Source organism: Salmo salar, chromosome 02 (assembly GCF_965601325.2).
Source record: "Salmo salar chromosome 02, fSalSal1, whole genome shotgun sequence".
NCBI classification, from domain to species: domain Eukaryota; kingdom Metazoa; phylum Chordata; class Actinopteri; order Salmoniformes; family Salmonidae; genus Salmo; species Salmo salar.
The window spans coordinates 29,921,901-29,941,879 of NC_138292.1; the positions used below are offsets into that span (position 1 = coordinate 29,921,901).

General features: G+C 44.2%; 1 pseudogene across 1 annotated transcript in view; it reads right to left on the bottom strand.

The window, feature by feature from the left end:
• The window catches only part of LOC106579342 (putative leucine--tRNA ligase, mitochondrial), a 50,183-nt pseudogene that overhangs the window by 25,278 nt on the left and 4,926 nt on the right, over window positions 1-19,979 (bottom strand). Inside the window, exons 2-11 of the transcript XR_014380589.1 lie at window positions 17,538-17,669; window positions 13,623-13,714; window positions 13,426-13,486; window positions 13,194-13,283; window positions 12,465-12,608; window positions 5,656-5,757; window positions 4,647-4,806; window positions 3,840-3,944; window positions 2,872-2,987; window positions 2,370-2,651 (exon numbers count right to left, since the gene is read on the bottom strand). The product of XR_014380589.1 is annotated as a putative leucine--tRNA ligase, mitochondrial (transcript). The remainder of the gene's footprint in view (window positions 1-2,369; window positions 2,652-2,871; window positions 2,988-3,839; window positions 3,945-4,646; window positions 4,807-5,655; window positions 5,758-12,464; window positions 12,609-13,193; window positions 13,284-13,425; window positions 13,487-13,622; window positions 13,715-17,537; window positions 17,670-19,979) is intronic.

Below are 19,979 nucleotides of genomic sequence, written 5' to 3' on the forward strand. Positions count from 1 at the left end.
GAACACTACAGCACCCAGTCAGAATCACCATGCCAGGAAGACCATCAGCAACACTAGAGAAGAACACTACAGCACCCAGTCAGAATCACCATGCCAGGAAGACCATCAGCAACACTAGAGAAGAACACTACAGCACCCAGTCAGAATCACCATGCCAGGAAGACCATCAGCAACACTAGAGAAGAACACTACAGTAGTAGAACACTACTACTGGTCCCCAGTAGTGTGATGTTTTTAATGGCACAAACAGGCAGAAGTTGTCACACAAGCATATCAACACACCCTCACACTTTTACTCTTAAGGTGAGACTACCCCTCTTCATAAACAATCTCTCACACACACACACACACACACACCCTGCCAGTCTATAATAAGGCAGAGGGGTTGCTTAGCAACAAGGCTAAGGTATAGCAGGTTAATACCCAGGTGCCATTTCATGAGATCAAACGCACCATCATACCAAAGAGCATTTCTTGACAAAATAGCTAAATAAATGGAAAACCCACACAGAAGAGGCATTATAGTATTCCAAGAATTCCATGCGGCTGCACACCACTCTCCTGTGTTTTTCCCTCTCTCCGATCGACCATTCAGGGTACAGATTATTGTCATTTGATAGACATACAGTTTCAGACTCCTGCGGGGCTGTGATTGTTGGACACGTGTTATCTATGACTATGGTTATATCCTGTCCTGCTGTATATAGGCTGATTTCAGGAATGACAGAGTAGCAGAGCTCCAATTCCAACCAGATAGCAAAAATAAACTGAAAGTGCATTGCGGGTGTGTGTGTGCCAGATTGGGGGAAAATCCTCTCAAACAGATGTGGCATCAGAAGCAAGAACAATTTAGTTCCTTACTGTAATAGTTTTGCATTAAAATGGTCAAAAAGGGAAAAAAAAATGATTTATTTTCCCAAGCAAGAATTTATCTACGACATATGGGAGTGAGGGACCTAATTGGAGGGGGCCTGATGGGAGGGACATGTAACCTGATAACTAGGTGTTATTGGCAGAGAGGTTTGGAACTCTCTTTGTTTTTGGTCTATTAACTTATACTGCCTGGTGATGTAGGCAAGCCAAAACGGGAATCAAAAACACTATCTTGGTGTAGCAAGCTAGCTGGACTAATTACACACAGGGTTCAACTGAGGGGCCAATTCACAGCAGTAGGCAGACAGGGAGCAGAGACAATATCAGTGGTGGAGGAAATGACTTCTCAAGGACGAGACAGACAGATAAAACTCCATCTCCCCCACCATCTCTCATCAAACACCTTCTGTACACTCCACCCGACGGTTAATTGGACATGATCATTGAGTTAAGAGAGCAAATTTCCTCAGACGCCGTCAACAAGATGGAGAGACAAGGAAGAGGAGGATATAGCCGTCAGACCAGACGACCCCATCTCTCTCTCTGTTTGACTGTCTGACTGAGCGGTTGAAACAGCATTTCCTAGTTACTGTACCACAATTCCACTTCCAATAATTTTTTTAAAGAAGGAATCTCCCCATGAAGAAATCCTATGTTGGTGAGGGTCTTCGTCATGAGAAGCTGGGTTTGCCCTGTGGACCTTGGTCAAAAGTAGTGCACTATATAGGAAATAGGGTGCCATCTGGGATGCACAGCCGTTTAACGAGCAGCAGGGAGCATTTTCACACATTTCATTGACAGTCACCGTCTGCCTGTCTCTGTGTCTGTGTGTGGTGGGGGCATAGACATGCCTGGCATGTAGGCCTCAGCTGGTTTATATAACCACTGTGACATCTGTCACTCATTACATAACCCTGGTCCCTGTGTGTTAAAAACTAGCCAGTATTCATATCCTCAATACACAGTGGTTGAATCACTAATGACACCCTATTCACTTTATAGTGCACTACTTTTGACCAGAATCCATATGGGATGCCTTCTGTATACTCTCTGAAATCACAGGGAGGGTGTTGGTACTCAAAGCTGATCTGGCCTTGGACTCATTTATCCTGACTTTTAGTACAGGCAGAAAGAGGGAACTGATGGGAGTAGAAAACTGAAAGCACCAGAAATAATTGCCTGAACCTAAGAGCAAGAGAGCGAGTCGCTGACTAACCATTGAGAAAGATATACAACCTTGAAAAAATGATTTGATTTTAATATAAGTGGAATAAAGTGAACTCCGTCACTTATGTTTGTGAACTAGCTATGAACTTCCAATCCAACTGACAGTACCAGCATTCATTTCCAAACTGGACATTTGACCGGATGGCATTAGATTCTGACCCAGGCTGATGGGTCCTGGTCAAGAGCAGTGTGCTACGTAGGGAATAGTGTGCCATTTGGTATGCAACTGAAGTGTTCTCACACCTCACTCAGTGTCAGTGTGTTCTCACCTGGGACAGGTACAGCTGATCCAGTCATCAGCGTGCTCCAGAGGGGATGCCCCCTTCCCCGTGAGGGACGGTAGTTTGGGCAGGGTGACTGGAAGTTGCTCCTCAGGGACCGCCACAGGACCACAAGACCCACAATGCACCATGGGGATGGGCGTGCCCCAGTACCGCTGCCGGGAAATCCGCCAATCCCTGAGCTTGGTGCTGGTCAGGTGGCCGTCCACTTTTCTCTCTGGCCTTCTGGGTAATGGAGTCAAACGTCTCCTCTGTGCTGAGGCCTGTGAACTACACATAAGAGGGGATAGGACAGAGAGAGAACAGGATGACAGCTTAGAAGCTCAAAAAGACATGAATTCAACAAAACTCAACTATAAGTGGATACTTCAACCATAAATAAGGGTCTTCCATTAATAACCATAAAACAATATGTAGAATGACTAAAAAGCTGGTTTACTGGTAACATTGTGTAGAGTGACATTGTGTGTTGCTGTGTGTCCAGACAGACCTCAGCAGAGTTGAGCAGTGTGTGTCCTCCATCCTCGTGGCCCTTCAGGACTGGGCTCCAGCTCAGACCCAGAGCCACGGCCACAGAAACATCCTCTACACTCCTGTCGGGGATACCTGCCAGGGACACACACACGGTACATTTATCACACACACACCTACATGTCATTTTATAACACTAATTCCTTGCAATTCTACACATTTTGCAATAGAGTGGAGGCAAATGTTTGCAGTTTTTAATCTGATAACTGTTAAACAATGAGCCCCACCACAGACGTTAATTCGACCATGCTTCCTATAAGTTTAGATAGCTGGCCACAAGACTAACTGACCAACCTACATTGTTTTGATGACACGGGCTAATTGAGTGACTGCTGATGCACAACCACATTTCTAAATTGCACCTTGTGTATTCTATTATTGTATTAACAGTAAGTTGAGACCCCGACTGAGTTGAAATTGGTCAAAGGGCCTACAAAAAAGAGGGGGCCGTGGGTTGCTGGGATATGGCTAGTTCCTCATGGGTATTGCCCTCCTTGTGGACTCGTGGAGTGAGACAAACACCCAAAGCACCAAGGAGGGAACTCCTTCTAGAGAGTTAAAGTTACATCATTCCAACAGCAGCCAAAAGCCCAGTGTACGACAGAGACACACTGCAGGCTCAAGGACACACCGGCACAGTGACATCTACAAACATGTACAGGACACAGGGAAAGGCTGAATGTGATTCAGGAAATTTTCCTAGCCACCATGCTTCTACATCTGCATTGCTTGCTGTTTTAGGCTGGGTTTCTGTATAGCACTGTGACATCGGCTGATGTAAAAAGGGATTTATAAATATAATTGATTATTTCAATCAAATTTCAATCAGAGAGATGAACAAAAGCTCAGAGGTCAATATTACACAGTGAGTAAATACTGTATGTGCAAGCGATGTGGACGTTCAAACCCACACACACATCCACGTACCGATGACAGTGTCTAGATGACCTTCAAACTCCTTCTTGTTGGAGATCACCAGGGGAAGTTCCTGACCGGTAAATAGGTTGTGGGCTGTGACCTCTGTCAGGCAGTCTGGGGGTCAAAGGTCAGGAGTCAGCACTTCTTCCCTGGTGCCTCATTATTAACACACACACACACACACACACAGAGAGAGAGAGAGAGAGAGACAGAGACAGAGAATAGATAGTGAAAGAGTGAGAGAGGTGGGGGAGTGAGAGAGAGAATAGTGTGAGAGAGAGAGAGAGAGAGACAGAATAGACAGTGAAAGAGTGAGAGAGGTGGGGGAGTGAGAGAAAGAGAGAGAGAGAGAGAGAGACAGAATAGACAGTGAAAGAGTGAGAGAGGTGGGGGAGTGAGAGAAAGAGAGAGAGAGAAAGAGAGATAGATAGATAGATAAAGAGATCGATTCAGGGGAATCCCAATTAAAGGCAATTTGAATGAACAGAAATACCATGAAGTGATCCTGAGGCCCATTGTGAGGCCCATTTCTTTTAAGGTATCTGTGACCAACAGATGCATATCTGTATTCCCAGTCATGTGAAATCCATAAAATAGGGCCTAATAAATGTATTTCAATTGACTGATTTCCTTATATGAACTGTAAATCAGTAAAATCTTTGAAATTGTTGCATGTTGCGTTTATATTTTTGTTCAGTAAAATGTGCCATTGCTCTGACAGAGTTACAATGGGCCACATACACTAAATATTTATTGTAAGCCACTTTGGATAAAAGCAGCACTTAAAAAATGATCTGGACAGTGGTTCCTTCCTACCTCTGCCTGTCTGCAGGACTCTCTCCAGGGCTGAGCGGACTGGGCTGGTACCATGCAGCAGTCTGTGGGAGGGGAGGATGGACAGGTAGGCAGCCCCAAACACAGCCTCTGGGCTGGAGGTGTAGCCTGCTAGAGTCTCCCCCGTCTCCTCCCCATTCACCTGCATGGAGGAAAGGATAGAGAGACACACACACCGTTTATGGATAAATACATGACAGGACAGTAACTTGGCTACATTTGTTGTTGATCAGGGTAAAGGATAGTTAAAAAACAAAACATAACACTAGTTAGTAAGAAAAAAGAAAACACCGTAGCGAGGTTTGTATGCAATAACGTTAATGCGTTAACATACTATCGCCTGACAGAAATCCCATTCAATTGTCACCAAAAATACAGAATCATAATACAGCTACTCTAGGAGTCATTTAGAACAGAACACCCTTGACAATGTTAAAGATGTAATGGGACTGGTTCCTGCTTCCCATCTACAAAACCACCGCTGGCACTAATTTTAATTACCCACTCTGCCAGGGTCTGACTGATTTATGAGAACCCCCCTCCCACACCCACACAGAGCGAGAGAGTCCCAAGCCCCTCTTACCAGAAATATGATTACGATTTCAATAAGGAAGGCAGGCATCAACCTAATACATTTCCTCTGTCTGCTGCAAGGAGTTCTATGACTGGGGTGACTGGAGCTCACAATAGGCTTTTAGTAAAACCATTTTAGAATGTCAATACTCTTTCAACATTCTAAAAGTGCATTTGGATATTTCAATGGAAATAATCCCACAGCCACACAGTCACTACGTTTGATTAAATTGCTGCTTGCAGAGGGATGACTGGTGCTGCTAGCTGAATGAGAATGATGTAGCAGGAGAGAATCTCTGCTCTAATCCTAGTGATAATCCTGGAATACCTTAAAATGTTTATACCTGGAAGACTAAGTAGTCTAAAGTAAACCAGGATGGACTGACAAGAAGGAACAGATGAGAGATGTGAGTCTAACCTTGAGGTGGAAGTAGCAGCCGGTGCAGTCTCCAATCCAGTTGGCCTGCATGGCCTTGACCCAGTACCACTCTGGCAGCTCCGCCAGGGCGTCCAGGAGGGGCTGGGAGAGAGAAATACATCATACATTTTTTTTTTTTTATCATATTGATGCTAAATATATCCTAAAGATGTTAAATCATATTGTAATGTTAGATGAAGATACTGTGTACGTTTGTGGAACACCCACTGGGTTCATGTCCCAGATCAGCACATCATCAACTTTTCCTCTTTACCCTGAGAGGCTCTTCCAAAGCTCAGACAATCTCCTGGCACAATACCACAGTCTACCTCGTCTCACATTATGTAGTCAAAGAGGGATTTTAGAAATCCTGACTTCCACACGGCCTACTTTTGCGTTTATCGCAAAGCAAATCGCTCATGACTCAACAGTTTCATAACGAGAGGGAGATGCAGATGTAGAGAGAAAGAGAGAGACACACACAAACACACACACACGCACACACATATTTTTAAAAGGAAGCTATGCATAACGAAAAGGGGCAGGCCAGAAAGCCCCAGCTGGGTTCCTCTTCCGTCTGAATGGAGAATATAAAAAGGCAACAGCACCAATTTGATATACCTCTCCCCCACTGTCACAACCCATTCCCAAACCACCCTCTGAGATCTCGACCCAACACACTAATAACACTAATAACAGCAATACAACCAATACTAACAATGGCAATAAGGATGATTGTAATTGCAGTGTGTATCAATGTTATTTCACTGTTTCTAAAGCATGGATGGAGAGAGAGACAATCAGAGAGAGAGAGAGAGAAAGACAGACAGAATCTGAGAGAGTGAGAAAGAGATTAGTGTCTTGCCATAAATGCTAGTGTCTTTGTGTCAGTCAAGCAGCCTAGCAACAATGCCAGTCAGAGCGTACAGCCTGGCTGCCAGCAGGCTGTGGTGTCTGAGACACCCTGCCTCGAGATGTCACAGCGATGTCACCAAGAACAAACACCCGCTGAGGGGAACGGAGGTGAGGTGGTACTCTGCGCAAACCATGAGATGAAGAGAAAAAAACGAAACTAAATTGTGTCTGTCTCCAGAAAAGAAACGACATCATTGGAGCCACATAAACCCTCAGGTTTAACCAGAGATGTAGGCCTATGGCTGGGCCAATTCCAAGGGTTTCCATGGCAACCTAGCAAAGCTGGAAAATTCTACATCAATAAAGTGAGGGTGGCTAAGGTTTTTTTGTGTGTCCGTGTCAATGTCCGTCTGGGTGAGTGTGTGTGCGTTTCCCTGCATCTTTTTGGAGCAGCTCTCCTACATGCATTCATACATGAAATATTTGATCACCTTAACACATGCATGTGAATATATCTGAGCCTGCCTATGGAACAATCTAGCAAAGCTTAATACAGTGAGGGAAAAAAGTATTTGATCCCCTGCTGATTTTGTACGTTTGCCCACTGACAAAGAAATGATCAGTCTATAATTTTAATGGTAGGTTTATTTGAACAGTGAGAGACAGAATAACAACAAAAAAATCCAGAAAAACGCATGTCAAAAATGTTATAAATTGATTTGCATTTTAATGAGGGAAATAAGTATTTGACCCCCTCTCAATCAGAAAGATTTCTGGCTCCCAGGTGTCTTTTACACATGTAACGAGCTGAGATTAGGAGCACACTCTTAAAGGGAGTGCTCCTAATCTCAGTTTGTTACCTGTATAAAAGACACCTGTCCACAGAAGCAATCAATCAATCAGATTACAAACTCTCCACCATGGCCAAGACCAAAGAGCTCTCCAAGGATGTCAGGGAAAAGATTGTAGACCTACACAAGGCTGGAATGGGCTACAAGACCATAGCCAAGCAGCTTGGGGAGAAGGTGACAACAGTTGGTGAGATTATTCGCAAATGGAAGAAACACAAAAGAACTGTCAATCTCCCTCGGCCTGGGGCTCCATGCAAGATCTCACCTCGTGGAGTTGCAGTGATCATGAGAACGGTGAGGAATCAGCCCAGAACTAAACGGGAGGATCTTGTCAATGATCTCAAGGCAGCTGGGACCATAGTCACCAAGAAAACAATTGGTAACACACTACGCCGTGAAGGACTGAAATCCTGCAGCGCACGCAAGGTCCCCCTGCTCAAGAAAGCACATATACATGCCCGTCTGAAGTTTGCCACTGAACATCTGAAAGATTCAGAGGACAACTGGGTGAAAGTGTTGTGGTCAGATGAGACCAAAATGGAGCTCTTTGGCATCAACTCAACTCGCCGTGTTTGGAGGAGGAGGAATGCTGCCTATGACCCCATGAACACCATCCCCACCATCAAACATGGAGGTGGAAACATTATGCTTTGGGGGTGTTTTTCTGCTAAGGGGACAGGACAACTTCACCGTATCAAAGGGACGATGGACGGGGCCATGTACCGTCAAATCTTGGGTGAGAACCTCCTTCCCTCAGCCAGGGCATTGAAAATGGGTCGTGGATGGGTATTCCAGCATGACAATGACCCAAAACACACGGCCAAGGCAACAAAGGAGTGGCTCAAGAAGAAACACATTAAGGTCCTGGAGTGGCCTAGCCAGTCTCCAGACCTTAATCCCATATAAAATCTGTGGAGGGAGCTGAAGGTTCTAGTTGCCAAACGTCAGCCTCGAAACCTTAATGACTTGGAGAAGATCTGCAAAGAGGAGTGGGACAAAATCCCTCCTGAGATGTGTGCAAACCTGGTGGCCAACTACAAGAAACGTCTGACCTCTGTGATTGCCAACACGGGTTTTTGCCACCAAGTACTAAGTCATGTTTTGCAGAGGGGTCAAATACTTATTTCCCTCATTAAAATGCAAATAATTTTATAACATTTTTGACATGCGTTTTTCTGGATTTTTTTATTGTTATTCTGTCTCTCACTGTTCAAATTAACCTACCATTAAAATTATAGACTGATCATTTCTTTGTCAGTGGGCAAACGTACAAAATCAGCAGGGGATCAAATACTTTTTTCCCTCACTGTAGAGTGTGTATGTTTGTATGCCTGTGTAAAATTATGAATGTATGTGTAAAGTCTGTGTGAGGCTGGTAATTGAAGTGAATGCCATGTTGTTGATTTACATGACACTAGAGTGTGATGTGTTCAAATGAGTGAGTCCATCAGTGTGTGTGATTATGCATGAAATAGAAAACATCTATTGTCAATGTAAGTATTAACTGTGTTCATCGTGTGTGTGTGTGTGAGAACCTCAGAGATAAAGTGCAGTGACAGGTAGGGTCGCACATTTTGTGGAATATTCAGAGGTGGAAACTTTCCATGGGAATTAAAGGGAATATATGGGAAATAACGGGACTGTATGGGAATTAATGGAAATATATACAAATTAATATTAATACCATTTAAATGTAGATGGTTTTTGCATTGGATCTATTTACCATATCATATGGAGACAGAAACATAAACCTTTTACCTTATCATAAGTAGACATAATTGCAAATTATTAAATTCTTCCAATTGAAATAAAAAAATAAAAAAAATTTAGTTACGAATTGAAATTTAATGAAATGAGTTGACTGTTCACATGGGATGATTTCACTGAACAACAAAATAAAGGGAATATTGAATGATCTTCAATGATACTTTGCATCTTCCAAAAACGTTTTCAACATACATCTATAAAATGATAGTCTAGAAACTAAAGATTTGATTGTTTTTTTATTTAACCTTTAACTAGGCAAGTCAGTTAAGAACAAATTCTTATTTACAATGACGGCCCAGGAACAGTGGGTTAACTGCCTTGTTCAGGGGCAGAACGACAGATTTTTACCTTGACAGCTCGGGGATTCGATCTAGCAACCTTTCGGTTACTGGCCCAACGCTCTAACCACTAGGCTACATGTCGTCATCCTCTCAGGCTTCCATGTCTTCTTCCTGGACCTCCTCAATGTCCACCACTTAAACATCAGCCTCTGAGACCTCATCTTCACTGTCACTTTCCAACCTTGTTGAGGATGGCTCATTTTCAGGCTCAAAAAGCTTCAAATTTGCCCAGATGGCCACCAATTTTTCAACCCTTGTATTGGTCAGCCTGTTGCGTGCTCTTGTGTGTGTGTGTTCCCAAACAAGGACCAGTTGCGCTCTGAGGTGGCTGATGTTGGTGGGATTTGGAGGATGATGGAGGCAGAAGGGGAAAGAGCCTCAGATCCACAAAGTCCCTTCCACCAGGTGGCTGACGAGATATGTTGGCACGACTGCCATATTGCATCTCCATCCCAAAGCCCTTGCTTGGAAGTGTACTTCGCCAGACTGCCAAGAACCTTGCCCTCATCCAGGCCAAGGTGGCGAGACACAGTAGTGATGACACCTTAGGCCGTGTTGATCTCTGCACCAGACAGGATGCTCTTGCCAGCATACTTGGGGTCCAACATGTACGCTGCAGCGTGTATGGGCTTCAGGCAGAAGTCTTCACGCTTTTTGATGTATTTCAGAACTGCAGTTTCCTTTGCTTGGAGCAACAGTGATGTGGGCAGGGCAGTATGGATTTCTTCTCTTACATCTGGCATTGTCTCCCTCAATCCATGCAATGGCTACTGCTATAGGTTTCAGGAGTTTCAGGCTGCTTACCATTCACTCCCAAAATACATCATCCAGGAGGATTCTCGCGTTGGGGCTGTCCATATCGGCAGACTGTGATATGGCCATTTCTTGGAGAGACTCCTACTCCTTGAGTAGATAAAGCATGTCTGGTTGGAGGGGTGTATGCTGGGCGAAGAACATTCATAAATCTCTTCCAATACACATTGCCTGTGAGCATCAGAGATGAACCAGTTGCATACACAGCTTGAGCAAGACATTCATCAGCATTTCTCTGACTATGTTCCTCCATTGACTCCCAAAAAAATATCAATTCCAGGAGGACCATGAGCTGTTGCTATCGATAAGGGGTCCGATTCATCATTTTCACATCAAATAGAAGTAGAGGGACTTTTGTCAGATGTTGCTTGTTGTGAGCGCTGAGGGAACTTTATGCACTTGGCCAGATGATTCTGCATCTTTGTTGCATTCTTCACATATGATTTGGCACAGTATTTGCAAAGGTACACCGCTTTTCCTTCTACATTAGCTGCAGTGAAATGTCTCCACACATCAGATAGTGCCCGTGACATTTTCGTGTAAAGATTAGAAAAACTAAAATTTGTCAAAAAAACCCAAATACAATTCCATGTACAGATAGTTAAGCAGTTAGATTAAACAACTCCTATGTAAGATAAATGTTTTAAAATTAAACATGTATGGAAACAGGTGAATTAACACTCCTCAGTTAGCAGGCTCAAGCAAGCTAAAACCCACATGGTAGCAAAAACTAACTAGCAGAAATTGTTAACAAGTTAGAAATGATTTACACACACTTTGCAGTAGGCTACTATTACTAGTTAACAAAAAAAATCATGTATGTCATATAAAATAGATTCACCCCGCCCAGTATCATAATCAAAACTTACCAGAAAGCATGTAGTCCTTGGCTCAGACAGTGTAGTAGTGTGGGTTCAATAGCATCTCATTAGTGTGCAGGATCTTCAGAATCAGCTGTACATGTGATGGAAGAATGAACTGTGCATGCAGAGGGTTGCAATTCCATTGAATTGGGGATAGTTTAACCAAAATATGCCACAAGACCCAGAATTGCCTTATGTGTATCCCACAAAAAAGGGAAGCAATTTTTTGTTGTTGTTGATGAATTTAAGCAAAATTCCCGGGCTTAACTTCCCATGGAAAAATTCAGGCCCTTTACAACCCTAGTGACAGGGTCATACTGCTGAAGCTTATTGGTTAATGCGTGAGTGACTAGTGTATGTCTTTACCAGGTCCCAGGGGAAGTGGGGAAACTGGAAATGTTACCAGCATGCACACACACATCAATCAACTCTTACCAATCAAGGCTCTAGCAGCATAGGGAACCTGACCTTCTGGCCCACCAATCAGACAAGTTTGGAACGCTTCCACTCAGAGCCTCTCAGTACCAACCATTCCTCATCTGGAGAGGTTTGAATCAGCACACCTTCAGTCACTCTCACTCCATGTGCCCAGGTTCAAGCTGCCTGCCTGTGTGTGTGTGTGTGTGTGTGTGTGTGTGTGTGTGTGTGTGTGTGTGTGTGTGTGTGTGTGTGTGTGTGTGTGCATGTATTCACGCTCTTCAGCCTGTGAGTGCGCCGCCTAACCCATGGGTGGAATAAATCTCCAGAGAGGGTAATTTCAACCCAGAGCGTGGCTGGTAGTGGCTGGTAGTGATTATGAGACCCTGCTGCTGGAGACGTGGAGGTTTCTCATCAGTCAGACTGGCCCGGACCGGCGAGGCCAGCCTGGGAATGACACTCTCAGCAGGCTGCTGATTACACAGCCAGGGCTGGGTTCAAGTAGAATTTATTTTCTTTCAAATACTCTGAGCACTTGATTGACCCAGTCTGACGTGCCAGATGGGTGGGCTTTGCAGTTTGCACTTTTGGAACTATTCCAATGGTTCCATTGTACCAGGTAAGATCACTCAATCCCAGCTAAAGTATTTGAAATAAATCAGATCCTACTTGAGCCCAGGTTTGTTCTACAGCCAGGGCTGAAGCGGCTGCCATGGTTTCTGCAGTGATTGATGTCAGAGGGGTCTCCCCCCCTTCCATTCTAACACAGCCTCTAATGTAGCCAGCCAATCAAATTATGCCAAAATGCTCAGGTGGTGAGATTGATGTGATAGGACGCCCTTTGACCCTTGACGGGCTTATCACCAACACACCCTCCATGCGCACGAGAGACACACACCTACCTTGGCGTAGTTGGTGGTCTTAATGAACCACTGCCTGAGTAATTTCTGCTCCACCAGAACTCCAGACCTCCAGCCGCGCCCGCTGTCATCCACCTGCTCATCAGCCAACACCATCTGGTCCACAGGGTCCCAGTTCACCACCGCCTGGAACACACACACACACACACACACACACACACACACACACACACACACACACACACACACACACACACACACACACACACACACACACAGATTACAATTACTACAAATAGACACAGACACAAAGAGAGACATAAGCCAACATCACAGGAGCTGATCAAATCAGAGAAAGAGACAGATGTCTACTGATACGAGTGCCAAAATACCTTGCATCTGATTAAACTACATGACCTCTCCACTACAGGACAGATTTTCCGATTGTCTGTAATCTACTACACAAAATGTGTTTTCCTCACAAAGCCAAAGGAGGCTCCATAGTTACTGAAGACTGTTCCCCAGGCCACTGAGCCTCTGTGGCCTGCCTGAGACTCATCCTCCTGGGATGTGTCTCCCTCATCCTGCCCCCCTGGAGCTCTACACACGGCCCATGACAATACCAGGGGCATGACGGCATCACATTAGTCCAAAGTGTCTCCTCGTCAGCAGAGATGGAAAGGAGATGAATTGAGGAAACCACTTTGGACTATTGCGACACAGCCTATGACAAGGATTGGACAGACTCAGACTGAAGGACCCCGAACCTACCTCTTCCTGATAGGCCAGTCCTGCCTTGAAGAGCTTGACGAACAGCCACTAGGTCCACATGTAATAGTCTGGCAGGCAGGTAGTCACCTCCTGGTCAGAGGAGAGGGAAGCAGAGGGATCCACAAGATGATTCATACACACACACACACACGAGAGAAAAGAGAGTCATCCACCCACACAGAGCCTCCCACTGGACGGTTGGAGGTGGTGCTCAGCTCCTCCCATTACTCACCTTGCCCCAATTAAAGCAGAGCCCTAGGCTGTCGAGCTGCTCCCGCATGGACTGGATATTACTGGGGACGGAGACAGACAGGGGAGAGGAGGACGTTAGGGGGAATGAGAGAGAGAGAAACAGAGAGAGAGAAACAGAGAGAGAGAGCGAGAGAGGGCAGAGAGCGAGAAGTGTTTGTGTCATATCTTGTATTGTACCTCTTCGTCCATTCCTCCGGGTCAAGGCCTCTCTCGATGGCAGCATTCTCTGCTGGGAGTCCAAAAGCATCCCAGCCCATAGGGTTTAGCACCTAAAAACAGTTACACAGAAATCAGTTACATATCACACCTGGCTGTTCTTCCCTTCCCATTGGGTTTTACACGTTACACACAGCCCCCAAGATAACAGTTCAATTCAATTTAAAATACTTGATTTGTCCCCTTAGGCCGGGAAATTACTAGTTAAGCTATAGCTCTCTGTTCTATGCCAGAAGGCATGTAATGTACATACAAGCTGTTAAACCCAACCTGAGTGTAAGGCAGAGAAGTGAGGGAACATAACATCTAATGCATGTAGAGTGGCTGTGCACAGGCCCAGAAAGGCCTTATGTTGTAATGTGAGTTATACATTAGAATAGGAGGGGACATACTGGCACTGGTCTGATTGGATGTGTTAAATGGAGGATGGTAATAAGAATCAAGGCCTCTCTGTTTGCATCATCATCATCTATATTTCATTCACACTAGTATGGGGATGTTGTGATGTAAGGCATTGTACTTTGCAGCACTGACAGATGTGATCAGAGGTTTACACAGGCTTCCAGCTTTTGCGTGCTTGCAGTCAGTCAGTCCCACCCTTCTCCTCCTCATAATGTGTTTTTTCACTTATTGATAACCTCCTTTCACCCTTCTCTATTCCTTCTTCATCCTTCGCTTTCGCTTACTGAAGAGAAAGAAAACGGAGGAGGCAATAAAGGGAGGAGTGGAGAAGAGAAGTGAATGGAAGAGCAGTGGAGAGAGAGAGAGAGGTGAGGGCGACAGGAGAGGAGTGTGCATCGACTAACGAGTCTGACGCTTCAGACAGAAATCGGTATCCTTGGTAACTGCCTGGGCCTAATTTGTAAAGCCGAGTGCTGGATGATATTAGTCTAAGTGAGCGCCTTCGTGCCGAGGTAAAATATACAGACATTGACTAGAGAAAAGAGTACCTGTAGATCTAGTAATATAAAGAAGTCCCTACGGTCATTAAAATAGATGTGCTTGCCGTGTTAATACACCGTTTTTCCAGTTTAAATGTGCCCATTATCTAATGTAGTGAGGAGGACCTTTAGCAGACCTGTTGTAGAGAAGAGATGAACTCCTGATTGACAGGACAGGCTGTCTACCTCGGTTCATTTCTCAAAGTTACATCAGCCAAAAGAGAATATGTCAGAGGCAAACCATCATCCTTGTTAACAGTCGATGCTCCACAACAACCCCAGGGCCAAAGTCAAGTCTCTAACTCGCCCACTACGACTGTATTGCTTACATTTAACCTATGGATAACCTATGGATAACCTATAGATAACCTATAGATAACCTATAGATAGAGGAGGAGCTAAGAGAGAAACTTGTCCACAGAGTGGAAGACTTAGATGTATATTAGGGAGGGACTTGTCCATCCAGGCCAGCAGGACAGCCTGACAGACAGGAGTCCCAGGGCAGGGGGCTGATTTTGGGCATGCAACACATTGGCATGGCTATGCTAAAGTGTATGTGTGTCCACCCACACAAATCCCAAAAGCTCTGGTTCCATCTGTGAAGAGACGAGCTGCAGGCTGAAAGCAGAGCAGAGCCACAGGCAGTCTAACCATTAAACATCACACCACAACTAGGCTACAGGGAAGGGATTTTACTAAACGTCACACCACAACTAGGCTACAGGGAAGGGATTTTACTAAACATCACACCACAACTAGGCTACAGGGAAGGGATTTTACTAAACATCACACCACAACTAGGCTACAGGGAAGGGATTTTACTAAACGTCACACCACAACTAGGCTTCAGGGAAGGGATTTTACTAAACATCACACCACAACTAGGCTACAGGGAAGGGATTTTGTCTCTACAAGTGTAATCAAATTGAATGAATGAACTAGTCCATACGACAACTAAAATAATAGTGGTTAAGAAGACAGCATTACAGCCTTACTGCTGGTAGCCCAGATGCAGCCTACCTGCTAAGAAAAATAAAGTCCATATGAAGACAGAAATGTAGCCAACACTGTGACCCTCTGAGTGGATGAGGGTATTTGCTTAGTAAACAACCAGCAGGGCAAAGCTATGAGCAGCAAATACACAACAAACACACCTGCAGATATATTCAGTCACAGTCACAGCTGCATGACATACAGCAGGTTGTTAATGGATTAGTAAACCCTGAGGGCTTATTGACTCAAGTGTGATGGATGAAACATCAGGGTTGTGTTCATTAGGGCATGCAACGGAAAACAAAAATGTGTTATTGCACCAGTCCCTCCCTGCTTCAACATGAACACGACCCAGGCGATAGTGCTCATAATTACTCTACTCCTCCGTCTCCTCTTTGCTTCTCCTGAACCTCAGTCTCTCTCCAACGCCTAGCCATCTCTCTCTGAGTGCGAGGGAACGAAACCCTGCTGCTTACAAAACAATGACAGGCCCGTTGTGCCACACTCACAACACTGACAGCACTTTGTCAGGCTCCATTAAATCAGCCCCTGAGGATTCATCCAAAATGGCACCCTATTCCCTATATATTGCACTGCTTTGGACCACAGCCCTATGGACCCTGGTAAAAAATAATGCCCTATAAAAGGGAATCTGGTGCCATTTGGGACGTAGCCTGAGAGAGGAGGGCCTACAAAACAACACACACCAAAGAGGCGCTGTCCGTCTCGCTAAGGAGGGGGAGTGGGTTGTTATTGTGACAAAGAGAAGAATGGCTGGAGTAATGGTTTAGAACAGTATACAGAGGGAGGGAGGGAGGGTAAGAGAGAGAGAGAGAGAGAGAGAGAGAGAGAGAGAGAGAGAGAGAGAGAGAGAGAGAGAGAGAGAGAGAGAGAGAGAGATAAAGAGAAGAAAAGAGAGAAAGAGAGAGGGTCACAGTGAATTCTTTAGTAACCATTTCAAGCTGTGGGTGACTGGCTGCATTAGGGGACACAGTGACAGATCCGAATGGTGTCTCTGGGGAGTCATTTGTCACCAGTGGTTTGTAGGACACCAACGGTCTGATCATCATCTCTCTTAAAACACCAACACACAGTCAACACATTAGAATGGACAGGGAGAGCTTGCATCCCTCCCTGTCTTACCCCTGCAGAAACACTTAAAGGCAGATGTCTTAGAGGAACTCACCAACTTAAAGAGTCATTGTTTTGACATGAAACCTTTTTATGCCGTAATCATGTCTGATAATGTGCCATGCGTAGGTAGTCCCACTGAAAAGTGGTCTTGTGGCTAAGAGCACTTAGGTAAGTGCAATGTAGCGTTGGGCCAGGGACAATGGGGGCACTCTTAAAGCTACAATATGCAAATCCTTTTTCAGAAAAATGGCAGCCCCACCAGTTGAGGCTGGGGAAATGTCCTTTGAAATGACAATTGAACTAATTCCCCGATCCCAGTTCGACCTTTTAAGAGCTGAGTTAGAAGGCAAAGGCAGAGCAGCATCTCTCTCAGTTTAAACAGCCTCCACACACACACCTCCTGCAGAACAGAAGCGGACTGATTCAGACTAGACAGAACATCAAGGCCGTAATGACGATGGATCAGGGCTTCCATTACAGAGAAGATGTAAAGAGAGCGAGAACGGACGGTGACCTTGAGGACTACACACAAAGTGCTTCACAGCTGTATGCTTCTACGTGACTAACCTGGAGTCGTGACAGTACAGTTTGTGTGAATGCATAGAGAGCGAGAGAGCGAGAGAGAGAGAGAAAGAGCCATAGAGACAGACATGCATAGAGGGGTGGAAAGGAGAAATGATAAAAGTTACCAGTATGGGCAGCTAAGCTTTTCACAGTTGAATCTCCAGCTACTATCAGGGCCAGTCGCTTTGGATAAAAGCGTCTGCTAAATGGTATATATTATTATTATTATTATTATTATTATTACCTGGTGGCCCCTCATCCTCTGGAAGTGTCCGATGGTGTCACTGATGGTGTAGACCCGTACATGGCCCATGTGGAAATGGCCAGAGGGGTACGGAAACATAGACAGGACATAAAACTTCTTCCTAAGGGAACTCTGGGGAAGACAACAAACACATGCTCAGGGAAACAGACTTCACGAGGCTCGTGAGAGCCTCACCATCAATAATTATACAGACTGTTTGACAGGAACTAGCCCTACAAATCTGTGTCTGGCAACATGTGATTGGTGTATAGCTTACTGTACAGTTGAAGTTGGAAGTTTACATACACCTTTTAAAAACTCAGTTTTTCACAAATACTGACATTTAATCCAAGCAAAAAATCCCTATTTTAGGACAGTTCGGATCACCACTTTATTTTAAGAATGTGAAATGTCAGAAAAATATTAGACAGAACGATTTATTTCAACTTTTATTTATTTCATCACATTCCCAGTGGGTCAGAGAATTACATACACTCAATTAGTATTTGGTAGCATTGCCTTTAAATTCCTTAACTTAGGTCAAACCTTTTGGGTAGCCTTCCACAAGCTTCCCACAATAAGTTGGGTGAATTTTGTCCCATTCCTCCTGACAGAGCTGGTGTAACTGAGTCAGGTTTGTAGGCCTCCTTGCTCGCATACGCTTTTTCAGTTCTGCCCACAACTTTTCTATGGGATTGAGGTCAGGGCTTTGTGATGGCCACTCCAATACCTTGACTTTGTTGTCCTTAAGCCATTTTGCCACAACTTTGGAGGTATGCTTGGGGTCATTGTCCATTTGGAAGACCCATTTGCGACCAAGCTTTAACTTCCTGACTAATGTCTTGAGATGTTGCTTTAATATATTTACCAAATTTTCCTACCTCATGATGCCATCTATTTTGTGGAGTGCACCAGTCCCTCCTGCAACAAAGCACCCCCACAACATGATGCTGCCACCCCCGTGCTTCACGGTTGGGATGGTGTTCTTCGGCTTGCAAGCCTCCCCCTTTTTCCTCCAAACATAACGATGGTCATTATGGCCAAACAGTTCTATTTTTGTTTCATCAGTCCAGAGGACATTTTTCTAAAAAGTACGATCTTTCTCCCCATGTGCAGTTGCAAACCGTAGACTGGCTTTTTTATGGCGGTTTTGGAGCAAGGCTACTTCCTTGCTGAGCGGCCTTTCAGGTTATGTCAATATAGGACTCGTTTTACTGTGGATATCTTCACAAGGTCTTCACAAGGTCCTTTGCTGTTGTTCTGGGATTGATTTGCACTTTTGCACCAAAGTATGTTCATCTTTAGGAGACAGAACGTGTCTCTTTCCTGAGTGGTATGACGGCTGCGTGGTCCCGTGGTGTTTATACTTGCGTACTATTGTTTGTACAGATGAACGTGGTACCTTCAGGCGTTTGGAAATCGCTCCCAAGGATGAACCAGACTTGTGGAGGTCTACAATCTTTTTTCTGAGGTCTTGGCTGATTTATTTTGATTTTCACATGATGTCAAGCAAAGAGGCACTGAGTTTGAAGGTAGGCCTTGAAATACATCCACAGGTACACCTCCAGTTGACTCAAATGATGTCAATTAACCTATCAGAAGCTTCTAAAGCCATGTCATTATTTTCTGGACTTTTCCAAGCTGTTTAAAGGCACAGTCAACTTAGTGGATGTAAACTTCTGACCCACTGGAATTCTGATACAGTGAAATAATCTGTCTGTAAACAATTGTTGGAAAAATTACTTGTGTCATGCACAAAGTAGATGTCCTAACCGTCTTTCCAAAACTATAGTTTGTTAACAAGAAATTTGTGGAGTGGTTGAAAAACGAGTTTTAATGACTCCAACCTAAGTGTATGTAAACTTCCGACTTCAACTGCACGTTCATGCCAGTATTATAAACATTTTTCAAAACAAAAATTTGCTTTTTGTTCTTAATTTAGGGCTAGAAATTAGGAATAGCAGTGTGGGTGAAGTTAGGGTTATGATTAGGTTTAAAATCAGATTTTATGACTTTGTGGTTAGGCCTAAGAGTTATACAGCCTAGGTCAGTGCAAAACTACACTCCTAGCTCCTGGATTCTTTTGTCTGTATTAAGGTTGCACATTTTGGGGAATATTCAGATGTGGAAACTTTCTGTGGGAATTAATGGGAATGAATGGAAATATTTGCAAATTAATATTAATACCATTTTAATGTTGATGTTTTTTTGCATTGGATGTATTTACCATATCATATGTAGACAGAAACACACACCTTTTACCTTATCATAAGTAGACATAATTGCAAATGATTAAATCCTTCCAATAGAAATAAAAAAAACAATTTAGTTTTGAATTGAACTTTAATGAAATGAGTTGACTCTTCACATGGGATGATTTCACTGAAAAACAAAAGAAAGGGAATATTGAATGATCCCCAATGATCCATCGCATCTCCCCAA